Source organism: Camelus dromedarius, chromosome 7, assembly GCF_036321535.1.
Source record: "Camelus dromedarius isolate mCamDro1 chromosome 7, mCamDro1.pat, whole genome shotgun sequence".
Taxonomy (NCBI): domain Eukaryota; kingdom Metazoa; phylum Chordata; class Mammalia; order Artiodactyla; family Camelidae; genus Camelus; species Camelus dromedarius.
The window spans coordinates 49,595,991-49,617,202 of record NC_087442.1 but is presented as its reverse complement, the minus strand read 5'-3'; the positions used below and the strand labels follow the sequence as shown (position 1 = coordinate 49,617,202).

General features: G+C 34.4%; 1 protein-coding gene across 1 annotated transcript in view; it reads left to right on the top strand.

Annotated features, from left to right (window-relative positions):
- Positions 1–21,212, top strand: part of HDAC9 (histone deacetylase 9) — a 682,621-nt gene that overhangs the window by 385,831 nt on the left and 275,578 nt on the right. The gene's annotated exons all lie outside the window — the stretch shown is intronic.

Here is a 21,212-nt window from a genome sequence, read left to right as displayed (position 1 = left end):
CTAATAGTGAGAGCCTGACCTACAAGTATAAAGTGACAGTACATAAATTTAAAGAGAAAAGAGTACTTAAATGACCTCCCCTTATATGGAAATAATTATTGTATTAGTAGTGTGAAGAACAAGGTGCCTGATTCAGGTAAAGGGAACTGGAACATACACACCCCAAGGGCGTGACATGCCTTGCTCTTCTGGTCTTGTTAGTCAATACTTCATAACGCGTTGCTGTGTACTTGGTTCAATGGGTTAAAAATACTTGTTTTATATTCTTTGATTCTCTTTATCTAAACTTGAACAGTATCCCATAGGTTAAAGCTACTCTAATTCTGGAACTAATATTGTTGACTATTATGAAACAGATTATCATTCCATAATGCCATAAATGTGATGATTTGGTCAGGATTGTGGAAATACTATTGATGCTTGTCATAATTTCCAAGATTTCCTTTGGACTATAAAATTACAAGATTAAGTTGGTATTAGAGATCGTCAAAAAAGAAATGCGAGGAATCGGTTAGATAATGGTCTTACACTGTGTATCTGATTTCCAAAGTGTAAAGCAGCTTGTTCAGTATGTATCAATCTTCATGTTAGGAACTTTTTCCTCAAAAAAATTCTTTCTGCCAGAACTTGCAATGAATACCCCTTAGGGTTCCTCCTTGGGCAGTACGAGGCCACCTTCTCCTTAGTGAAGGCGGCTGCTGAAATTCAGACTGCTACTCTTCATAGTTCTGAGAAAGAGAGTTTTTAGGAAATGTTTATGTTGTTTCATACTTCTTTTTTTTCCTAAAGTATGTCAAAAAGGAATTCAGACACTAAAAATCTTTTTGAAACTTAGTACTCAGCAGATATATAGGCGAACAACAGTATTTGTTTTTAATTTGATATTTATTTGTGAGATTTTCCACTAACAGAAGTATGTCTGTCTGGCTTCTTTCACTTGGCATTTCATGTTCATTTACATTAAAGCATGTTCAGTACTTCATTCTTTCTTATGGCTAATAATATTCCATTGGATGAATATCCTACGTTTTGTTTATCCATTCATCAGTTGATGGACACTTGAATCGTTTTCACTTTTTGTCTATTGTTCGTAATTCTGCTCTGAACATTTGTGTACACATTTTTGTGTTAATGTGTTTTCAGTGATTTGGGGTATATACCTAGGAGTGACATTGCTGGGTCATATGTTAACTCTGTTTAACATCAGAGGAACTGCTAAGATGTTTTCCACAGTGTCTAAACTATATTCCCACTAGCAATAGATGAGGGATTCCAGTTTCTCCACATCCCCCAACACTTGTTATTTCCCTTTTCTTGTTTTTAACCATTGCATCCTAGTGGATATGAAGTACTGGCTGGTTGTTTTGATTTCTGTTTCACTTATGACTAATGATGTTAAACACATATTCAGTTGCTTATTAGAAATCTGCGTATCTTCTTTGGAGAAATGTCTACTTAAGTCCTTTGCCCATTTTTTCAATTTGTTTATTTGCCTTTTTGCTCTTGAGTTGAAAGGGATTTTAAATACATTCTGGATACTAGACCATTATCAGATACATGAGTTGCAAGTATTTTCTCCCGTCCTGTGGGTGGGTTGCCTTTTCATTTTCTTGATAGTGTCCTTTGATACACATACATTTTTAATTTTGTTGAAGCCTAATTTATCTTTTTTTCCTTTTGTTAAGAATTTGTCACCTAATCCAATGTCACAAAGATGTACACGTTTCCTTCTGAGAGTTTCATAATTTCAGACCTTACTTTTAGGTCTTTGGTCCATTTTGAGTTATTTACATTGTTTCTTAAATTCTTCCATGCATTTGAGTTCTTTTTAAATAGGTAGAACTTAATGATTGTTGGACTCCATTTTCTCCTGCATCAGCTCGGTTTTCCTGTTTCCAGTTGATTTTGGTCTTGCTCTTCCACCATTCCTGTTGTTGTCTCTTGTTGCTTCCTGGCTTTTGATGGTGCTTTTTTTTCTCTTCTCTTCTCAATGAACCATTTAAATGCTGCAATCTTGATGTTTATTAAACCTAATATAAACTGAGGATAATACTGAGTTTATTTTTCCTTTAAGAAATGCCTTTTTTCCTGATGATCTTTATAAAAACTAAATCAAAGTTATTTTGCTTCATTTATATGGCTATAAAGTTCTGCCTTGGTTACTCATTTTTACTTATGTCTAAATTTTATGTTGAAGTTATGTTCAGGTCTTTAATTTTTGTTCCTCTGTTGACAGAATTTCTGCAAAGAACCCTATATTTGCACTTTCAAACTGGTAGTCACATACAGCTTTTGAGAAGTTAAAATGTGACTTGCATGAATGGATATATACTTAGTGCAAAATAAACACCAGATTTCAAAGACATAGTAAAAAAAAGTATATTAATACCTAAGTAATGATGACATATATTGATTACATATTAAAAGATAGTATTTAAATATGACATTATTAAAATTAATCTTACCTGTTTTCTTTTACCTGTTTAATGTGACTATTTGAAAATTTAAGATTTTATAGGTAGCTTTCATTTGTGGTTCACATATTGATATTGTACTCTGCTGCTTTTAGACTGTCTTTCTCATTTTATATAATGTTAGTAACTAGGTCTCACTGCATCATTTTGGAAATAAGTGGGCTGTAAAATCTGAACAAATGAATATTTGCTCTTGCCAGAATCTATCTATTGCTGTTATTTAATTGAACATAAAGACATAAATGTTACAGTTCGAAGAGATCTGTGACATCTTAATGGTTTAAGGGTTTAAAGATTTCTTTCTTCTTTACCTTAAAGACAGCTCAGAGTTTATCATGTGTTGTACTAATACTGTCGGTCTTAAGGACAAGTGACTCATTGCCCACTCTCATCTCAAAGTTTTTAAGTTCATTCTCTGTAAAATGTGCTGTTTTTTCTTGTTCTTTCAGTTCTGTCTTTGGAACCACCATTTAGACATGGGGATGGATTATCGTGAAATCACCTTTGATCTTTATCTCTTCCTTATCTTTATCTCTTCTTTATCTCTTATAAGCAGTTGGTACTCCTATTTCTGACTTCAAGCCATGTATCTCTTCACTCTCTGGCTCTGCTTTCCCTGGTCACTACCGTCATTAATACTAAAACAAATTCCTTCTTTTATTATTGCAAGTTCCTCCGTCGACATCAGTGTTCTCTTTATCCTAAATCAGTTAACTTACTGTAAAATATCCATACCACTTCCCTATTCTCTATGGCAGAACCTACACTAATACCATCCTAATCACTTCATCTAAATGGTCTGATGGAGTTTCAGTCCTCATAATTCAACCTTTAGGTTCTGACCAGACACTTATCCCTTAATTGCTTTCTGTGCAAAGCAAACTTCCAGCCTGGGGCTCCAACTGCATGAGTTTCATCAAGCTGTTTCATCTGGAAAGCCCTTTACTTCCTTTTTCAGATCTTTCTCTGCTTTCTCCTTCATGCCAGCTCCAATGTCTCTAACTCACCTGAACTCTTCAACCAGCTTAGAATCAGTTCCATACAATTCACCATGTAATTCTTCTTTAATTATTGCCTTTGTGTCATTATGTCCCGTTTCCTTTTGAAGCCATGGAAAATAAATTATACAGTGTTCCTGGTACCACACAAGGAACCTACAAAGTGCTCAATTAAATGTCATTTGAATGATTTTTGTTTTGCATTTCTTTTATTCAGATTTCTTAATGGCTAAAGAACATTTTCTTCCTTATTATCACTTCTGTTTTCTAATGTGAAATGTAGACTCATTTTTCACCTGTTGGACTATTTCTTGTGCTAAAAGTTTGCATTAGTAACATTTTCTTTAAGCTGGCACTAGTAATAATAGTTACTGTTTAATTTTCTCTTCCAGCTAGGGGAAAATAATAAAACTTTTTTCTTGAATTTATTATTTGATATTACTCAAAACTTATAAACTGATTTTTCATAATTTGTATTCCATATAATCATTATTACTTATATTATATCTGACACACATTTTTAGATAAAAATACAAAATCTCAATTTTCACTCTTTATAATAGGCATACCTGAGATAATGTGGGTTCAGTTCCAGACCACTGCTATAAAGTGAGTATCTCAATAAAATGAGTCACATGGGTTTTTTTGGTTTCCCAGTACAAACAGAAGTTATGTTTATACTATACTCTATAAATTGTGCAGTAAAAGTATGGGCCTTATGTATGGAGAGGGTCTTTGTCTATGCCCAGCTCTCTAAAGTTAACTCCCACCCCATTATCAACACCAGGAGGCAAAACTCTGAAAACTGGCCTTACCTAGTAGCCTACAGGTGGGATTCTCCTGTCACATTTGCACTGGGCTCTGCCTTTTTTGAGGCAGCATGAAATGAACAAAAGGACTAAAATTTCTGTCTTTGCTTTTTAGCAAATTACTCTGAGAACCTTTTCTTTTGGAATGGGGAGCAAGGAAGGGTTTCTATTACCTCCAGTTTGCTGAATGCTAAACTTCTGTGCATCTTGGAACAGAAGTCCTGCGATGATTTCTTGATCTTAAGCAAATGACTTCCTGATTTTGAACTGTCATCAATCCTCTCTCTATTACTTTCGTTTAATATGATAAAGAATAAGCCTATTTTATGCTATATTTTTAGTGTCTTAGGTGTGCTTTGATCATGATAGTGGTGCTATCAAATCCTTTTTTTTTTCTTTACTTATACTTTATGAATTAAAGTAAATTTAGCATTTAGTTTTCTGGTGCATATTTTAAATGACTTGATTTTTATTTTGTTGCTTGAATTGCCTGACAAACCCATGAAAATATTCAACTTGATTCCTTTTTTTTATGTACACATTTTACATGTCTGTTTATCTTACAGCTTTATGTATGTACAATGGTTAGTTGTACTTCAATGTAATAATTGCTTTAGATAGGGAAGCATATTAAAAAGTTTTTTTTTTCCCAGAGATGTTTTCCAAATGTTCAATTTCTAATGCTCCAAATTTTTCCCATAATAATTTAAAGTGAAAATTTGAAATGAGATTTTACTTTGTTTGCTTTAACTGCCTAAACCATATTTTTTTAATTTACTTTTTTGAAGTATAATTTACATACAAAAATCCACTTTTTTTAATGTACAATTTGATGAATTTTGACAAATATATATACCACAGTCTAGATATAGAATATTTGTAAAGCATTCTAAAGAGTTCCCTCCTGATCCTTTTTAATCAACCCCACCCTCTCTCTCCTCTCAGCCGCAGGAGAGCCTTTACCGTCTTCTGTCACTATGCTTTCATTTTGATTTTTTTAGAATTTCATGTAAATGAATATAAAAGAGTCTGTGATATATTTTAAATCTGTTTTATTTTTCAGTCGGAAAATGCTTCCGACATCCATGTGTGTATCAGTAATAGGGTTTTGGCAGCGGTGGGGGGGGAGGCGTTTTTTTAATTGCTGAATAGTGTTCCATTATGTGGATTTGCCACAATTGGTTTATGCATTCATCCACTGATGGAAATTTAAATCATTTCCAGCTATGGACAATTATGAATAAAGCTGCTATGAATATTGTACTCAGGTTTTGGTAGACATTTGCCCGCCTTTATTTTGAGTAAATACACAGAAGTAGAATTACTGATTTGTATGCTAAGTGTATGTTGACTTTTATTAAAAACTGTTGAAATACTTTTGATTGGATATTTTACAGTCTCATCAGCTATGTATGAGAGTTCCTGTTGCTGACATTTGGTATTGTAAGATATTTTTTAACTTTATATGTTCTAGTGGAGGTATAGGGCATTCTCGTTGTGGTTCTAATTTGTGTTTCCCTAATGGCTATGATGTTGAGCATCTTTTCATGTATTTATTGGCCATTTGTATGTCTTCTGTAAATTGTCAGTTCAGCTATGTTGCAAGATTTTTAATTGGTGCATCTGTCTTTCTATTATTGGGTGTAGGAGTAACACATATTCAAGATACAATCCATTTCTAGATATATATGTGGCAAATATTTTCACCTGGCCTATAGCTTGTCTTTTATTTTGAAGAGTAGAATGTTTTAATTTTGATATGTCCTATTCTGTCCATTTTTCCTTCCATAGTTAGTGCTTTAGTGTCCTAACCAAGGAAGATCTGCTTTTATATTTTCTCCGTCTAGCTTATTTTTTACATTTAAGGCAAAGAACCATTTGGAGCCATATAGTTTTGTGTACAATGTGAAGGGAAGTTGAGGTTAATTGTCAACATAGGTATCCAAAGTTTTCAGCATCATTTTTTGTAAAGATTATCCTTGTTCCTTTGAATTATTCTGGTGCCTTTATTATAAATCAATTGACCATATATCTGTGAGCAAATTTCTGAACTCTTTCCTTTATTCCACTGATCTATATGTCTAACTTTACACCAGGATCACAGAATCTGGATTAATGTTGCTTTATAACAAGTCTTGAAATCAGATAGTGTATTTTTCGTCTGCTTGTTTTTAAGATTTTCTTGTTATCACTGGCTTTCCACAACTTGATTTTAATTTGTCTCCATGTAGTTTCCTTTGTTTTCTTCCTGCTTTTGTTCAATGAGCTTCTGTGTCTGTGGGGTTGCACTTTCTAAAATTTTGGAAAATGTCAGGCAGTGTTTTTTTCTATTATTATTTTCTCTCCCTCTCTTTTGAGACTCCAGCTACACCTCAGGCAGACTGCTTGATACTGTCTCACAAGTCTGTAAGTCTCTGTACATGTTTTTCTCACCCTTTACTCTCTGTATTTCAGCTTGTGTTTCTGTTGCCAGGCTCATCTTTTGTTCCTAGTGGATAAACTTCTTTTAGTCGCATCCAATAAGTTGTTCATTTAAGATACTGTATTTTTTCAGATCTAGAAGTTTCAGTTATTTCTTTTTTTATATTTTCCACTTACCTCCTCATTATATTCACATTTTCCTTTAAATCTTTGAGCATATTTATATTGATTTTAAAGTCTGTTTCTGCTTATCCTATTCTCCACCCTTCATGTGTCAGCTTCTACTGCTTAACTTTTCTCTTGAACATTGTTGTGGTCTTCCTACTCCTTTTGCCCTGTAGTAAATTTTCATTTCAGATAATTTACATTTGTTGTCTTTCTTTAAAGAATATTGACCACTTGAACTTTTTTAAGATGTATTTTGAGGTTTTGTTGGAGCAGGTCATAGTAGCAATAGTAGCCTTGACTCTAATCCTGGCTTTTCTCTCCCACTAATTGGTGAGCTCCCTGGGCCTCTACTGAACCTCCTGAATGTTTACAGGGATGGATGACCCCAGGGAGTTATCAGTCTCAGCCTAGGGCCCTGGGGCAGGGAGGAGGATGGCAAAGGGAGGATGGGCTTCGGTAAAGGTGTGAAGAGATAAATACAGCTCTTTGAGGGAGGGGGAAGGGCTGCTTCAGCTCACTCTGAGACCTGGCTTCTTAAGAAGCTGGTCACTTGCTGGTTTCTACCAAGTCGGTTCCTCTATGTGGTGTGACTGTTTTCTCCTCAGCTTTGAATTTCTTGGATTTTGATTATCTTTAAACTGAATTATTAATCATGAAGGCAGACATGGGAAACAAACAATTTCTTACTGATTTCTGGCGTATATATTCAAACAGACTGGATGGGCATTGCTAAGCCATGTGTATTAGATGACCTTTTGGCATCTTACCTACTTGGAATAAACCAAGTAAAAAACAATATTGCTAACTAATTTTTAAACATTTCAAATCTCAGTTTGAAGGGTTAGATTTCACCCTTCTCTCCTCCCTCCCTCGTCGCCACCTGACCACCCTCCCTCCCTCTCTCTCCCTAATTTTTTTTCCTGAGTAATACTGAATCCCAATAAATTGGGTGTGTTTTTTGTAGTGAAAGATTATACTATAATCTTATTAGATCATTGTTCACTAATATAGTCAACTCTTTCATATAGTAAGAAATAATAAATCTAATGAAAATTCATAAGTTCAAGTATGAAAAGCATGAATAATGAAATATCTATAACACCTGAATACTGGCTACCATAAATGTAATCTTCACCAAAAATTATTGAGTACCAGTTACGTTTTGTATATTATATTACACATTTAATGTAACTGTTTAAACAGATAAGCTCTGGTCTGCACTGATTCTGAATTTTCTGTGTCTCTAAGTTAAACTTACCTTGCAATCTTGTAATTCAAGATTCCTGTGAAGCAGTTTCCTTGCCTTTATTTTTCCATCACAATGCTCCCTTACGTAAGATACAATCACTGCTTCATAGCTGCTGTTGTTTCTTTGCATTAGAAATCAATACTAATGAAAATCATGACTGATAAAACTGAGTAGCGTCTACCAGTCCAGGGAAATTCTTCTAGAAACATGAAAGTATGGATTTGTTTAAAATCATGTTGTCTTGAACAAAAGCCTAGAACTCAGTGGCAGATTTAGAGAAAATTATGTTACTGGGTGAGAAATTGTGGGGAACATGGAGGAAGAGTTTTCTCAAGAGATTCCAAGGGCTTTACTCCTTGTTTCAATTTATCTCATAGTTTTCAGTTGGGTAATGGGGAGGGAGGATATAAAATTGGTGGAAAATGAGCAATAGATTCAGTTTTAACTCTGATTCAGAAGTATTGAGGTTTTGATTTCATTTTGTGTAGAAATGTGTCCTTAAAGCGATCAGAATATTGGCTTAAGTTAAAGTGTTGGTAAACCTTAAGCGGGGTGGGGTGGGGGGCAGCTTCCATCCTCTTTAATTACCGTGGGCTTTTCAGTAGCTGCTAAAGTGAATTAGGAAGTTCTTAGACATTTGGCATTAAAGTCCAGGCCCGGGGAGTTTATGTGGATATGTGACTTCTGATTCTTGGATGGTAGATTGATACTGTATATTTTTTAATGGTTACATTTTTCCTTGACTAGTATAAAAGATTTACTGTTACAGTTTGTGTGTGGCCAGGCAGTGGCATATGGAAAAGCTGTTTCCTGCTATTTAATTTAATTAGCCAAATCACGTGCCAGCCTTCGGGCATGTCACTCTGGACCTCTGAGACTCTTTGTCTGTCAAAGAGATGGACAATATCTTGGCTTTGTTTGGTTGCTCTGCATGCTGCAGATAAAACCACTGAAATTCTGACTGTTTGTTTAACCAAATCTGCATTTTTACCATTTGGCTTTGATTTTCTTTTACAAAAAAAAAAAAAAGATATTTTGGCCTTGGAAAGGCAAAAAAGAAATATTGAGGATATGAAGGAGAATTGTTGCTCTTTGTGGTTTAATATTAGGTTGAAAGTGTTATAATTTTCTAATCAGAAAGTTTTAGTTTGTTACTACTTACTAACAATTATTATTGAATTATTTTAACCCTAACTTAGCTAAGAAACTATCATTTTAAATCAAGCTTTTTTTTTTGATTTATCATTACATTTGACGTGATTTTCTTCATCCTGCCAAATCTCTAAATCATTCAGTGAATTTTTTGTTGAAGAAAATGTTTCATTTGATATTTTGGACAAGAACATTTTAGTATAGTTTTGTTTTCACAGAAAAGACAGTGGTTAACACATTTTGTCACTTCAAGAATCGTTCCCAATATTTTAGTCTTTCTTTCAAGTTCAAAGACATTTAAAATTTTTTCTTTTTTAATTGATATGTTCAAATTTAAAAAATTATCTTTAATCATATTTAGGTTACTATTGTCTTCCTAATATTTTCAAAGCTTTAAAATTAGTGAAGAATATTTGAAAAGAAACAGGAGATTGAAGATTATATTCTTCAGCTTAGGAATCTGATTTGCAACGAGGACTTTTGCCTAAATTCCCAGCTGAATTAACCGCAACTTCCAAGTCTAAGTGACTTGTCCAAGGTAATAAACGTATTTGAATATCCACATTTTAAAATTAGATGTCCCAGATTTGAGATTCTTAATTAATTTAGCCACATGCACAGTTTAGAACTTAGAGAATTTGCATGTGGACTTAATAATGCACTGAGAGTTAAATTAAATCACACCAAGCATGTAGCCAGGGCATACTGCTTGCTATTTTAGGTGCCAAGATATAGCCTCTACTCTCTGACATTGCTTGGCCTTTGGAGCAAAGCATAGGACCTATACTGAACACATGGCAATGTCTCAAGGGAAATATCCTTGTTCTAAAACTAATAGATTCATTGCTTTTGAATAGATGGGAAATTTTTGAGAGAATTTATTGCAGATTTCACTTTGATAGAATTTGCAAATAAGATCCTTACCTGTGATCATTTTTTAATTAAAAAAAAAGTTGTGTTAAAAGAAAAGGAAATGAAAACCTAAATATGTAAATCCTCTCAACCACCATAATTCTTACAACATAATTTACATTCATATTACAGACATTTATAATAACCCCCTAGTTAATGCGTGTCCCACCACCCATGCAAGATGCAAGTCCTGTTAGAGACCTAAGAGATTAATGGATTTTGTGTTTTGTTTAAGGGCAAGCAAACTTGAACAATAAAGTAAAAGCTGTGCTTTTTATCTTCTAATGCTCTTCATCATCAGTTCTTCAGTGTAATTGTACTTAATTGTTCAATCATTGTATCTATTTCAGAGTCATCATCATATTCTACTATTCTTTATATATGACTAATTTTTCATTTCATTTTCTTTTAAATCCACGCTCAGAGTGTGGTTTTCCTGAGGGCATGCCCACACACCACCGCACAGCGATTTTACAGTAAAGTGGTGACCATGCAGAAGAATTCACTTTGCTGGTAGCTCTTTAAGAATGAATGTAGTTTTAATATTGAGAATCATATTCTCTACAGAAAATAAACTTATGGCAGAAATACAATCTTTTTCATAAACTTCTTTATTTCAGCATTGTTTTATTCAAAATTTTATGAAGTATAACATGACTGAGGTTTGAAATGAAATTAGCAATGAGGTGACAGTGAACTCAGAAATAAGAATCTGTTTAAGATTTTCTAAGGGAAGATTATTCATTATTAATTTAAATGACGACTCTTGACTGTTGGCAAAACCTAGTACAACTTGGTTTCTTCTAGAAAATGCAACACTTGTAAAATTCTATTTTTTTATAAAAGACATTATAATAACCATGGTGAAGGTAATTATGCAACTTCAAATAGATGTTTAGAAACAAAAACAAGTTGTGTCATTGCTTTAATGAAATTTATGAATTAGTTGGGCTTGCAGCAAACACTGATCCAAATTTTCTTTACACATCAGCCTAAAATTTCATTTCATGCACACTTATGAGTGTGGGATGTGTATAAATTGACCAATGGCCCTCATTTATTCTTTTTTTAAATTGCAGTTCAGCCTAATAAACAATAACAGTTCAGAACAATTCAATAAATGTATATGGAACAACTACATGTACCTGGGACTTGTGCCAGGTACTGAGAAGATGCCATAGAATACAAAGCTAAATGTGGTATCTGGAAGGACTTCTAAATTTACAGTCTCTTAGCAAAATGGACAGGTGAATAAATGAAGAAAATACAGTGTCATTTGTGCCACCATGGTAAAAATAGTTATAAAGCATAAAAATTTGTATAGGTCTTGATTAAAATCTTATACCTCTAAGTTGCTGAACTATGATAAAAACCACATTAACTGTCCTTGGTCTTTTCAATAACCACACTTCCCTGTGAGTAGAGCTTAGAGCACCAGAGGGTTTGGCATCTGGACCCTGAACCTCCTTAAGGCTGAACGTAGGATCTTGAGGTTTCCACACCATGGTTGCAAGGCTCCTGCTGTGTGCTGAGTTATTCTGAAAAACAGCCTCCCTGGTAATTACAAGAGTTGATATTTTTGTTTTATGACAATGGAGAAGATTTATGGAAGAGATTGCCAATTTCTGTTAAGATTGAGGGGGCTTTTGTATTTTTCCACTTTTTCACTAAAATGGGAGAATAGTGCAGGCAGAAATCACACTTTTAGTTTTTATATTTCTACTCTACACTTGTTCCAAGCTGTAGTGATCAAAATTTGAGCCAAGATGTGGGGGTTGAGTTTTCTAAGTGTAATTAAGTGTAAGCATATGTAAGTGTGCTTCCATTTATGGAGCTTTTTTTTCTTATTGTGGTAAAAAAAAAAAACAAAACCCAAAATAAAATTTAACCTCTTAACCATCTTTAGTGTGAATGATATGCATATTGTTGTTCAGCAAATATCTGGAGGTTTTTTTTTTTTAATCTTACAAAGTTGAAACTATATACCTATTGAAGAACTTCCTGTTTCCCCCTTCTCTCCAGCCTCTGAGAGAAGTAGAGTACACTCTACTTTGTTTATATGAGTTTGACTATTTTAGATAACTCATATACGTGAAATCATGCAATATTTGTCTTCTGTGACTGGCTTATTTCACTTAGAATAATGTCCTCAAGGTTCATCTATGTTGGAGCATATGATAGTATTTCCATCTTTTTTTAGAGATAAATAAATATTCCATTGCATATATATCTTTTTCTTTATCCATCCATTCACTGATGAACATTAAGTTTGCTTCCGCTCTTGGCTATTATGAATAATAATAGCTGCAACAAACACTGGTGTGTGATTGTCCCTTTGAGTTCTGGTTTCCAATTTTTTTGGATGTATACCAGTATACCAGGAAGTGAAGTTGCTGGATCATGTAATGATTCTTTTTTTTTTTTTTTTTTGAGGAAACTTTATATTGTTTTCCATAGTGGATGCACCATTTTACACTCCTACTTATAGTGCACAAGGGCTCCAATTTCTCACATCCTTGCCAGAATTTGTTACTTTCTGTTTGTTTTTCTTGATAGTGGGTATTTTGGGGGTATGAGGTGATGCCACATGCAACTCTGACTTGCATTTCCCTGAGGATTAGTGATGTTGAGCATCTCTTCATATGCTTCTTGGCCATTTGTATATTTCTTTGGAAAAATATCTATTCAAGTCCTTTCCCATTTTTTAATCAGGTTGTTTTGTTGTTATTGAGTTGTAGGAGTTCTTCATATATTTTGGATGTTAATGCCTTGTTGGGTATATGATTTGCAAATATTTTCTCCCATTTGTATGTAGGTTGCCTTTTCACTCTGTGATTATTTCCTTTGCTGCATAGAAGTTTTTGCCTTGATGTAGTACAATTTGACTATTTTTTACATTTGTTGCCTGTGATTGTGGAACTTCTAAAAATTTTTTTCAAGTTTTATTTACTCTAAAATAAGAGAGTAGCAATAACTAACTCATGAAGATCCGAAAAACAATTTTGATCAGTTTTACGGTCAACTAAGAATTTTTATCAAAGCTATAATAAATTACTGAAAGTACCTAGATTAACACAACAGCTGATACTTTTTGGATGATTTAAGGGTGTCTTAATAAGCTGTGTACTAATAATTGTGCTTTTCCTTAGAGTAAGTTATCCAATTTTTAAATAATGTATCTCTTACTTTTAAACATAAGATCAAAGTCCTAAAAGCTGATATGAATTGGTTATTCTTCAGTGGGCTTGGGAACCTTATTTTCTACCCCAGAGGACAGTTGGCACATAAAGTAATCTGATACATGATTGTATATATTTAAACATATTAAAATATGCACATATGTGTGTAACATATGCATCTATGTGTATATGTATATATGTAACCCAACCTGACGTAAAAATGAAAAAGATGAAAATACTTACATTTTATTGACAGCTATCAAGCAGGTAGCCCATGTTGAATGTCCATTTTATTTTTTAAATTTCTCTTTCTTTTACTTTCATACGGTTTCTTTCAAAATTCTGTGAAAAAAAAAAAAAAGGCTTGTTGAATGTTTAAAAAAACAAAAAAGGCAACTGAATGCTGATTTGCTCTTTTTGAACCAAAATTGACACATAGATTTTCACCTACAGTGGGGGAGACAGGAGAAACGCATTCTATGCTGACAGAGTTTTTGATATTCTTCATGAGTGAAAATTATCCAACTAAATGACTCATGATAAAACATATGCAAAAATAGTGCATGCCGGTATTTAAAGTTTTATAGAAAGCAATGTTAAAAATAGTACAGAATAACAAAATATTATTGGCAAGGATGTTAGATAATGAAAATAATGACAATAAATGTGGTATGTACTGAAAATTAATTAAATGCCAGTCATCTTGCCCAGCAATTTACATATATTATGTCATTTAATCATCATCTCTTATTTACAGACGAAAAAATGTAGGCTTCAGAACAGTGCCTACATCTAGAAAATGGTAGAACTCAGATTTCAACCCCAGTCAAAATCCAGAGGGGCTGAGAAATGGTTTGGAGTCTCATAGACAGTTTGTGATAATGTAACTGAGGCTAAGATCTGACTCACAGACCACTGAGTAAATTCAAACTATAATTCCTTCATCTACATATCAGAAAGCCATTTACTACTTGTTAAATTTTCAACCAAGTCTTTCTAACTCGTCCCAATTATTTTGATGAGAATGCGCTAGCACTTGTAGAAAGAAAAGTCAAAAGTGAAAAATGAAAACTAATGAGAATCAGGAAGTCATTATATGAACGGCTTCCCAGTTGTCACCCTGCTTTTCTTCTTCATACTAAATACGTTCCTTATCATTTAATTCTTCTGTTTAACTCTAGTTCATAAAACTTAGTGGTCATGGCTTGGAAGGCATTGCAAAATGTCACATATGGGATCCCCCAACTCTGTAATGCTTACTTTTCCTACTTGATGTGAGATTTATTTACTAAATTTGTTTTTGATTTGCAATATATGTTCATTCTCTTTGCCTCTTACTATATATAAAAGCCCCCACCAATTTAAATACTGAACTTGGCATAACTTCTTCGCAGTTGGCTCAGATCTCTCTCCTTAACCTGCCCAGGGGATTGTGCAGTCTTAACTCTGTCTACAAACATTTATATAAAATCATTCCCTCTCTCCTGTTCATAATTATGAAACACTAGGTTTAAAGGAAATATTGGAATCCTCTCTCCTTTACATGTAAAAATATTCATACAACAAAGTTAACTAAGCTAGTTTAAATCTTTGTTTCTTTGTTTGTTAATAACATCTCATGCATCCATAATGTGTAGGACATTGTGTGAAGTGTTGGGTACAATCCTGCCTGCTCTAATAAGCTTATTATCTGGTAAGAGGAGTATAAATCACATATACAAATATTATTAGATAAAAGAAGTTGGGTATATATAAGAGTTACAGACATAGTAGTACTTTGGAAGTTCACCTGTTTATACTATAACTGTTAGGAACTGAATTTTCCAATGCCCTCTGATGTGATGGAGATAATTAATGAACATTTACACTTTCCAATCCTGTCAAAATTCTTAATTTAGCTTTGTCAATGTTATTTCTACATGTACGCCTTTCCTGGGTCACCACATTTTCACGCACAGGCAGTAAGCTGTTGTTTGAGCTAGTAAGTTGTCTTAGCTCAGTTGCTCTAAGTAGATACAATTTAAATAAATCTCCCACTCAAGTCACTGGTCACACTGGTCCCCTTTATATATATTTGCATGCAGAACCACAGACTAGTTTAAGATTCTTGAAATAACAGATATTCAAAGATGTAAGACTTAACAATGACAATATTTTTAACTTATAAGTGATACTATCACAGGACTCCCATTGATGAGAAAGAAATTTCTATATTGCAGTAAATAACACCTTGCTATTTAAAATTACTTTAGTAAATTTTGGATCCTTTCATTTTTTACAACTCAGGGCATTTTACCGGATATAAGACATCATTATTTTGGCAACATCATCAATATTCAGATATCTTTAATATTCACTGAGAAATAAAACTTCTCAGTATGTGGAGAACAGATCCAAGGAAGTGACCTCAAGGGCTTGAAGGTTAATTAATGGCCTGAGATATCCTGACTCAAAATAAAAAGGAATTCAGAAAAGGAGAGGAGGGGAAGCTGTGCCTTTCTGCAGGGTTTCACAACTAGTTAGATGGACGTATTTTATTGTGTTTTCTCACAAGGGAGACATTTTCCTCCAATGCATGTTGAGGTGTGGTCTCTTGTAATAAAGATCGTTTTAGTCTTTACCCAATAAATTCTCCCCATTATCTACTATAAAGTCTGGCTAGATACTCTTTACTTTATAGAGTTTTTCCATAATGTAATGTGTGAAGGAGTGAGGTGGCTATCAGATTTCCCTTTAAGCTGCCTAAAAACATGGAAACCCCACAAACAGCCTGTATAACTTTAAAATAGAATAAAAATGACAATATCCGTGATGTTATGTATGTGTACATCCAGACGCACACATTATGTGTATATATGTGTGGATACTATTTAGAGCAACTCTCTTTTTCTAATCGTCATTTGGGTATTACTCTACTACTAATTCCCTTAAGTTCGTTACCAAAAAGGGGAATAAACAATAGGATTTCAAAAGCAACACCAAGAAGTATCATATTATCAGAGAGCAAGAAAAGATAGAAGGAAAATGCTGTCTTATAAGGCTACCAGGGACACAAGAAATGCTTTCCTGTAACCTTGTAAATAGTAAATGCTTCATTTCTAGGGTATTTATAGACAAATGTTATGAATAATATGTAAGTGTATAAAAGATGTTCTGCTTAACTGCAACTCCAGTCATCTTTAAATCAATTGTTTTAGGAATATTTTTACATGCCTTCATATATTGCTGATAAAAACTGACTCCTAAAAGACTTCTTGTTAATTTCATGGTTTTTCTTTTCTTGTTTTGATAGGGAATTCTGGGTTCGCTTCTTAAAGCTGGCACATCATTTTTGCTTGTTTACTTCTTTCTAAATTTCCTTCTTCCAATACATAGTTGCATACCCCACAAGTCCTTTCAAATAGGAGGTAATTGGTTAGACAGCTAGATCCTACCGCTTCCCCCCACAAAACCAGAAGAAGCACACACTCAGGGGAAATGTCTTTTAGTTTATCTTTAAATTGGAGCAGGGCAGAGGTCACTAGCTGAAAGGAAGTCAAAATGACAAGGACCGAAACAGTTGCAAGGAAAGGTTAAGACGAGTAAATATCTTTCCATGAAACACTTGGACTGTTGTTAGCTACCTGGCACACAGCATTTTCCACTGAAATAAATTAAAACATCACTGACTTAGAAAAAGTAAGGGAAGGGTAGTCTAACTTAATGGAAGTCTCAGTTATAGTCTATTCTAAAAGTGACTTCATTTTATTGCTTCTAAACCTGCATTCTCTCACACAGATTAAAACTAATATGTGGGAGCAGCTAAATTAAATATAGGGCTTACAAACCATACTTTACTTTGGAAAATAATGTATCACAAACAGAAACACCATTAATACATAAAATATTGTTGCTTGAGCCTGCCCAAACCTCAAGAAAGGAATGCTTAATTTGCATTTGGGAAATTTTCTCTTCTAAACCTTGTAACAAGTTCCCAAGGAACACATTTCCGTCTTTGACTGTGGAGTAATAGTGAGTGAAAGTAATATGTGAGAGGCAGCAGAGAGACTGCAAATACTGTGACCTCAAAAATTTTGAATTTTCTTGTAGGCTTTCTAGCAGCATATGGCTGAGAAGCGAAGTCACGAGGGCCAATGGTAGTTGCTGCAGAAAATCGAAATGGTCCAAGTAGAATGATTCAAAATCAGAGAGGCAGAAAAGTAGTTATAACCAAAGGCTCCCATTAGAAATGTTTTAGAAATGTATGAAAGTGTTGTAACGAAAGGACAGTGCCTGATATTCTTGGAGAGATTTTCACACTAAGGGTGAAGCTTTTGTTGGTGTCTGGTTTTACAGCCAGGTTGGTACTAGCCAATTTTGTGCAGCCATGGTAGCAATAAAGACTAGTGCTTAGCCTGATGGATTTATGATCAATGTTTTGTTTATGGCCGTTAGGATCTTGAGCAGCCTAGTTTCCTTTTGATTTAAACAGGATATCGTTGGTTTGGTTGGTGGTATATTTTTCTGTGACTATGGTTGACTTCAAGTAAGCATTTTTAATGAATTTGCCAACTCTATTGAGGGAGAGGAAATAATCCAGATTGTCCAAATGTTATTAAGAAAAGGAACTACATTCTTACATGGGCTATATAAGGGAGGATAGAGATTCCATCATGAGGTGTTTAAGGCATTCTTCCAGGGGTCATTTTATCACTTTCAGTCAAGATGTATTGACATCCAACAGTGGTATTTCATCAAAAGGCCTGGACATTCTTGAGAAAGCATAGAGGCAGAGACTGGAATGATGGCTGCTTCATGAGCCAGTTCATTTCTAGCGTACTGCTGCCTGCTTCTCATCTCTTCCTGCAAGAGCCCCTTATCTGATGGTAACAGAGGGCTTTTTTTCCATACGTCATTTCCAGGAAGGCTACATGTGAACTGAAGTGCATTTTCCCTTTCAAGTGTATGTAGTCGAAGACACTAATATGCCAAGACTCAATGGCTATCGTTTGCAATTTTGTGAAGCTCAAATAATTTGCAAATCATATCCTGGAACTGTTCACAGATTGTACGATAGGACTGTTGGGATTTTTTATTTTTGTTTTGAAGTCTAGATCCATGTTCCCTTTCTCACTTAGAGATCTTTTTGTATTCTTGCTGCTGTTCAGGAAGTGAGAAGGGGCCCTCTTTTGTTTTCACCAAACTCAAATCGCTCAAGTACTACTCATGCAAAAAAATGTTGTTATCAGATATATTATGCGTTAATTTTTTCCTAGAGAAAACATAATTGTAATTATTTGGAGAGAAACTGATCTTTAAAGTTGAACAAAGATGGGCTGATGTAAATAATTGTGCAAACAAGATAGAGTACATAACTAGCATATTTCAGCATTGTGCCTTTCTTTTTCCTGTTAAAAGATATATCAGCTTTGATAATAAACCTGTTTAATGTCCTTTAGGGAATTTGCCTGTTCTCATTCATGAAAAGACATAGTTCTGTATGTTCTGGTACCATGTGATAATAGTTTTCCACCAAGAAATTATAGGGAATTCTTTTTAATTACTGATATTATTAGATGTTTGTTTAATGCATATATATTTCTGAATGACTCTTGTGGAATTCTCCTATCTTGGAGAATCTTGAGGAAAAAATGCTAATTTTATTTGGTTTACAAAACTTACACCTGCATAGAAGGTGTTTTCTTACCTGTGAATGGGACCTAAATAGTTAATGGTGGAGAAAAAGTGACTGAGATAGGATTTGAGAAACAACAAACTGTTCAGATCAATCTGTGGACTTAAACTCATTTTCTGCATGTGAGGGTTGTCCTTTGTCTTATGATAGAAAAAAAAAATCAGCAATGTAAGGATATAATATGTCCCCGTTAATGCTAAGGAAAGATGATCCAGGTTGGAATATGTTTTCACAAAACTTTTCTGAGGGGTTCGTTAGTCACTTTGTATCACTCTTCCTGAATTTATATTCATTTCGGAACCAAAGCATAGAGGGACTGGAGTGGATAGAAACTCTATGTTGATTTTTCCATGGGATGTTAATACGTTGTTACTGTGGGATGGAAGGAGTTGCTTGGTGATTTCTGGCCCGATAGTATTTGTCTTCTAGGTAAAGGAGAGAAAAACAGAGACCATCTCTGACATGAATGCTGATTTCCAACTGCCCTTTAACAATAAATTTCTTTTGGTTGTTTCCAAATTTTTCCTTGGTTAGTATTTTAACATGCAGGCATTCTCTATCTTATTCTGTGTATTATAAATGGCAGCCCTTTAGAATGGATAGCATTGTAAATAAAATTATCATCAAATGTGCTTAATTTTCCATGCTAGAGAGAATTCAGGTTAACATAGCCTGCAGTGGTAAACGATCAGACCATCAGGATTGCTCATGCAGGATAAACCACCTTGATCCTGATGAGATTACCTGACCTAGGCGCACCAGAGAAGTCACTGAAGAATTTCACCAGAAGAGACCAGTTTTTGCAACACAGTGTAAGGGAAGGAGGGAGGCCTTTGCAGCGAGTACATCTTGTGTATGAGTCCTGGCTCTGTCACGCCCTTGTCCTCAGAACTCTTAAGCTCTGAGTCTCAAGTTCCTCCTCTATGAGACAGAACTGATAATACCTATCTCCTGAGGTTGATGGGGAGCTTTCGATGAGACAGCATATTTCAGGTTCATTCACAGAATGAACTCGTGTTACCACACTTACCTGAACTCACCACTGGTGCTCAGTGTGGAAAGTGCAGTTTGGAAATGAGTCAAGCATTGCTTTCCTTAAGAGCACATGGAAGTCGAAAGGCTGGATGACTTCAGAGATAATTTTCCAAGCTGTGTTTTTCGAAACAACAGTCCAGAGAGAATTTTGGAAGCTCTGCATTTGATGTAAGAGGTTTGGAGACACCCAATGTACTCTAGGAAGTAAATGGCTCTGATAAGTCCTGTAACAAAGCAACTTATTTATGTTGTTTAATCTGCCATTGAAAAACATGATCATGACTTTTTTCAAAGTTACTGTTCCACTGTACATGCTCTTTGAAATGCTGACCTGGGACACTCAGCTTCTCCCATCCCAGTTGTTAGGAAACCTGTAACTCAAGTGAAGCGTAACCTATAACACACCACCTCTCTTAACGTTTTTGTGGCATGTGGGAAAAAGAAGATTTAGGTCCGAGTCCATTTATCTCATACCACCTTTGGCATTCCTTGTTAATCTCTCCTTAAAGAGACTTTGTGGGCCACAAAAAACAAGTGGAGATCTGGTTAGTATATAAGACATTCTCAGCATGGTGTGGCTAAGTTTGATTGCCTGCTGGTCTTATATATAAAAAGGGCACTGAAAGCATCCTGAGCTGACAGTTTGGTATCTTTTGCAAGCAATTTATAGAAGTACCTATTTATTTTATCTTAAAAAGGGAAGTGCATCATTTGGGTACTAGTAAATAATGAATTATTTTTATCCTACCAGTTTTTGGAGGAAAAAAAATCCTGCTTTATAGTCAGATGTTTGCAGTGAAGAAAACAGTCACATTCACTAGCTGGTGATAAATACGTTTTCAATGTGATGTTTTGTATGGGGTTTTTAGCTTTTTCATTTTTCATTGTGTCAAAATCTACAAAATGTATGAACTAATTTATTTTTAAATAATAGCTGAGAATGAAAACTAGGTCAGCTTTGATATTATTAAAGCCTTGGGACCCATAAGAAACAATAAATTGTGATAAGGGTCATAGCTGAGACTGATTCGTTAAAAGGAGACACAACCAAATTAAATAAAAATACCATTATTTCTGTTTTTCTATTTAGTCTGTTGCAACCTTTGCCTAATGTTAGTAGAATTCCGAGCTACATTTATAA